This window comes from Saccopteryx bilineata, chromosome 11, assembly GCF_036850765.1.
Source record: "Saccopteryx bilineata isolate mSacBil1 chromosome 11, mSacBil1_pri_phased_curated, whole genome shotgun sequence".
NCBI lineage: Eukaryota > Metazoa > Chordata > Mammalia > Chiroptera > Emballonuridae > Saccopteryx > Saccopteryx bilineata.
The window spans coordinates 26,098,728-26,104,727 of NC_089500.1; positions in this window are offsets into that span (position 1 = coordinate 26,098,728).

Here is a 6,000-nt window from a genome sequence, read left to right on the forward strand (position 1 = left end):
ACCCATCTCAGGGCCTATTTTCTTGTTTATTTTACAATGGACCATCACGTTAAATAAAATTGCCTATTAACTCCTTTATCCCATTGTGTACATTGGTTTATTTAAATCAAAGCCCAGCCCTGGCCGGTTGGCTCAGCGGTTGAGCGTCGGCCTAGCGTGCGGAGGACCCGGGTTCAATTCCCGGCCAGGGCACACAGGAGAAGCGCACATTTGCTTCTCCACCCCTCCGCCGCGCCTTCCTCTCTGTCTCTCTCTTCCCCTCCCGCAGCCAAGGCTCCATTGGAGCAAAGATGGCCCGGGTGCTGGGGATGGCTCTGTGGCCTCTGCCCCAGGCGCTGGAGTGGCTCTGGTCGCGACATGGCGACGCCCAGGATGGGCAGAGCATCGCCCCCTGGTGGGCAGAGCGTTGCCCCTGGTGGGCGTGCCGGGTGAATCCCGGTCGGGCTCATGCGGGAGTCTGTCTGACTGTCTCTCCCTGTTTCCAGCTTCAGAAAAATGAAAAAAAAAAAAAATAATAATAATAATAAATCAAAGCCCAGAAAGCACCCTGTTCTGAATGTTTAATAGACATGTTAAAAGGAAAGCTATGAACAGACAACTAAGTTTGAGAAGGAATCCATCAAAGCAGTCTTCCTGGCTTGGCGAAGGATGAAGAGCTTATCATTCCACATGCAAGCACTTACCCTCCTTTATTCACCGTGCCCCTGGCACTGGCTAATCACTGAGAACGCAGAAAGCAATCCAAGCAGCCACACATTGAGCTCAAAGACTACCATGGCTGAAGACCAGTTGGGATTATGACATTTTAGATGGGAAGGCATATTTTGCAGCATAAAATGGCTACAACTAGGAAGGATTTAGAGATTATAATTTTCAATTAGTGGACAATAGTCTCAGCCTTTCAGAATATTATACATGGGGATCCCCTTACTTCTTGGGGCCAGGGCCTTTCACAAACCCACAAAGACTTCACTGTTCTTGCTCTAGGCCCTGGAATCAAGGCTCAGCTCAGTGTGAAATCAGTTTGTTAGTAACTGCCGCCACTCTTTTTGGATTTTTTTTAACCCTCGACTTCTATGAAATAGGGCATGAACTAATCAGTTTTCCCAATTCCATATTACCCCTAAAATCAAATCCACATTATCTTTTCAAAAGACATTCATAATTAGACAAAAATCAAAATATTAATAAACGTAGAGATGACATCAAGATAGAAAGGTTCATATAGTCAGAGAACTGGTCTTTGCCTCCTTTTCTCCTTGGTTTTTAATATTTAATATTCTGTTTTTATCCTGTTAAAATGGGTTAGTACAGTCTTTGCCTGCTGCAGGCCCTGACTCCTGGAACTCCTCCAAGTCTGGAAAAGACCCTGTGAACATGGCATTCCATCAGACTCGCGCTGGAAAATGTAATTTGGGTGAAAATAGTGGGCACCTGGTTTCATACAGTGAAACTACATCTTTGAAAACCTGATTACTGCCCTGTCTGTGAATAATAACAATGTCTGGCGTGTTTCCTCACACAACTAAGTCTTTGTACATTTTATTGTAAGTTTCCCTGCCTTTGGCTCTAGAGATTTATATCTCATTTCCATTTATCACCTTCCTCTCTTTCTTTATGCTTCTCCACCTGTAATGAATAATTGATGGAGCTTAGAAATTCTTGTGAGGTTTAGATTAAGAAAAAGTTACCAAGTCCAACCATTTCATTCTATAAAAGGAGGGAGGTCTGTAAGTGATGACCTGAAGGGCGACACAAATTTGAAATAGTTGTCACTAGTAGACATAGAGGCAGACTTCAAGCCTTCTTTTAAATCATTCTTTCTAGAAGTTTGGGACAGAAGAAATGTGCCAGAAAAATAAAATCCAAGTACTCATTCTGTTTGGCATAAGGCCAAAATACCAGAGTCTCATTTCTGACCACTCTCCCTGAAAACTTCTGACCATAATTAGGAGATCTAAGTCAATCTCAAAATCTTGGAGAAGAGAACCACAATGTGCATGTGTCTACATGGCCAAGGGAGGGTCAAGAAACTGTTGAAAACAAAAATAAGTGTCCATGGTAGATGAAGTATAGCCACCTAACACAATTTATCAAATAGCATTGTTCCAGAAACCATACTCCTATGCATGTGGCGGGTGGGTAGTGTGTGTGTGTGTGTGTGTGTGTGTGTGTGTGTGTGTGTGTGTGGTGGGCACTAGGTAATTCTGAACACAGTTTCTGGTCTCCAGAAATGTATCCTCTATCTATTTTTAGGTATTTTTCATCAACTTATGGTGTGGGTCCCCATGATAAAATAATTTACAGATCAGAGACAAATGGCAGTCTAAAATATATTTTGTGTTTAGTTGGCAACAGTTGAACCTGAAAATTTCTGTAGAAAATGCCAGTGGGAAAGAAACATGGGCAGTTAGGCCAAACATTATTCACTTCACACTCAGATGTGCAAGAAATAACTGCTTTATTTCTCTATAACTCATCTGTTCTTTCTCATGAGTCCCTGACTAATGGGTAGATGGGGGCAGAGGGGGACCAAATTTGAGTTCAGTCCAGTAATTTAGTGCTAATCTGAGGCAATAATATAAGAAATATCTTTAAATAACACAACCTCTGCTGGGTGCACTTATAAGAGTCAATGTTTGATCAAGTTCTGCCCTGTTTGCTCTCTTTTCCAAAACTGCATCTGGGTATAGGGGAAAGACATGGCTTATGTGACCTCATGGCAGTAAAGTTCCCTCTATTCATCTTCTAATTACTATAGTATCCTCTGCATTTTCTTTGATATTTAAAAATTTTTTAAATTCCCATTGATTTGAGATGGGAGAGGGAGAGGCAGAGAGAGAGTGAGAAAGAGAATAATTAACTCCTTCCACTTAGTTGTTCCATTTAGTTGTGCACTCATTGACTGTTTCTTATACATGCCCTGACTGGGGATGAAACCCACGACCATGGCGTGCGGGTACAACACTCTATCCATGGAGCCACCTGGCCAGGGTTTCTCTTTGATATTTTTAACTAAGGGTCTGGCCTGATTCTTTTTCAAATTTTATTTTACTATCATAAGAACACTTGATGAGAGATCGACCCCATACAAGTTTTTTAGTTTTTAATATATTAATGCTGGTTATAGATACAATTTATAGTTGTGCATTGGCTCTCTACAGCTTATTCACCTTGCTTGAAGCTTTATTCCTCTTGATTAGTAACTCATGATCCTCCTTCCTCCTGGCCCCTGGCCACCACCGCATTCTATTTACTAGATTAGTTGACCCTTGGCAATAGACAAGTGGGGCCATGATAAATAGGCACTTACTCCTGGAGTCTATGAACCTGCCCCTCTACCTTTGGGTCTTGAGGTCCTTCCCAACATAGTCTCTTTATTCTGACCCCAGGTCTCTTCCAGTCGATCTCTGCCAGTACCACTGGCTCCCCTGGGATCCCTTGCATGCCACACATAGGCAGTGGGGGTTCCTGAGCATGCTTGGCCTCAGTGAAGCTGTGGAGGCTTTCTGCCTCCACCTCTGTCTAGCTCATGTGGAACTGCCCCAGGGAGTCCAGCTTACTTCTAGCATTCCTTGGGGGAAGTGCTATACAATCAGAGACCAATCAAAATGGAGAATGGCTATAAAAAATGTGTACCATGACTGTTGGAAATTTGGTCATGATCCCCTGTGTTCTCAAACTTCCCTGTGGTTATTTGTAAGTAACCCCCACCATTAGCCAGAGGGCCTGGAGTGGTGGGATTAAGAAGATCTTGCCATCTAACCCATTTGCTATATTAGCACCTCTTTTCCACAAGACTACATGCTTCTCCTTTTTCTAAGTAGTCCTGCAAAAGCATGCAAGCATTCAAAATAAACAAGGAAGCAGAATTCAGTTGTCAAACATGAGAACTAACTTGTTTCACACGGCTTCTGTTCTGCTGAAGGACCAAAACACATTCCTTCGAAAGATGAAAGCCCCATTAGAAAAACAACAACAACTATATATATGATAAAAGACAGAAAAAAGCCATGGGTAAAAAATTCTAAGGAGAGGTGAATATAGGTAAAAATAGTTCAAAACATTATGATCCTTGTTATACATGCAACATCTAAGACTAAATAAGCCTTTTGACCATCTTTATAGAAATTAAAGTTGTATTTTTTTTTTGGTTCACATGGGTCTTTACATGATACTAAGAGATATCTAAAACCTACTAAGTTCTCTATTGTCAGCTTGCACTTCACACTTCCACTTAGCCTGAGTTTTAGTTTTTATTTGAGGTTAGATGGCAAAAGTGCAGTCACTTTTTCCAACCATTTAGCCACAATTCAATGTAAATATGAGAAAGTAGAAAATTTAACCATCTCATTAAAATGTACACACCATAAATATTTGTGTCATATAACGTACTTGCCACTTTTAAAAGCAGAACAGAGAGGCCTGTAGTGAGAGGGACAAAGAACATGTGAATTTTTATGGATGAAGAAAGGGTCTAGAGTCTAGACCATACATCATTTGAAGGGGACTGTAGGTCTACGTAGCCGACCATTCCTGGAAATTCTGGACATATAAGATAAAGGAAAGGAACACAGGATGAAAGGATTTCTAAGGGGAGTGAGAGGATGCTGATGACCAAAGCAGGGTAGGATATAAGAACACAACACAGAACTCCTATGGATAAACTATATCCTACTCCCTTCAACCTTTCGCTTCAGCCTGGCTCTGCCTCCCAAACTCCATAACTGGTGTAACTGCCTCTCTTCAAAATACTGGTGTACATCATTACATTGTCCAGAAAGGAAAATACATCAATAGATTACTATTTCCATCTAATCAAAATCTGGTACAAAGTTTTAATGACAAGGTATGAATTGTATTTTATTCATTTAACAAATATATTTCATAGCATCTAACTTCTGTATCTTAATAAAAATGTTCAATTAGCCCAACCAGGCAGTGGTGCAGTACATAGAGCATCAGGCTGGGATGCTGAGGACCCAGGTTCGAAACTCCGAGGTTGCTGGTTTGAGTGTGGGCTTATCCGGCTTGAGCACAGGCTCACCAGCTTGAGTGTGGGCTCATACACATGACCTCATGGTCGCTGGCTTGAGACCAAAGGTTGCTGGCTTAAGCATGGGATCACTGGCTCAGCTAAAATCCCGTGGTCAAGCACATATGAGAAAGCAATCAATGATTAACTAAAGTGCTACAACTAAGAGTTGATGCTTCTCACCTCTCTTCCTTCTTAACTGTCTGTCCCCATTTGTTCCTCTCTCAGTCATTAAAAAAAATTAAAAATATATAAATAAAAAAGTTCAATTATAGAGTAAATAAATAAAATCCTAGTGCTTTAAGCAACCATATAAATCATGATGTCCTGGTCCTCACCTAAAGATGAAGACATTAAGTACCAGAGCAGAGAAAAACAGCCAGGCCTGAGGGTCTGTCAAGCCCCTCCACCCTCTCTCAGGTCCTTCTGTGTCCTTCACTGTCCTTTCTGTGTTGCAATTTGGGCATCATTCAGCTTTCTCTTGAGGTGTAATTAAAACCAGCTAATAAATAAAATAAAAAATATGGTTCCTGGAATATATCCATAGTGTCTCTTTAAAATTATATAAAATATGATGACTATTTATCTCCCTTTCTAGGTTAAGCAAACAGGATGCCAGAAATAATGCTATTGTAAATCACTCCCTCCAGGGAAGTGCATTAGAGCAAGGCGTGGGAACATCAATTAAGGAGAGTCTGCCAAAGGTTGTTAATTTATTGCTGGTGAGAAGAGCTGGACTTACAGCAATTAGAGTGTGTATTTATGTGTGGAAGAGGTAAAGAGAGAAATAAAAGCATTATCAGCATGCCACCACCTTGGAGATGTCTGAAAAATTCAAAAACTATGAATTACATACTTAAGAGCTTTCAGCTCCCATTGGCCTGAATCACAGACAGACTCTGTGACTTTAGGACAGTCTCTAGTCCTTTACCTCTCTGAGCACAATTAGTTTCCATATAAATCAG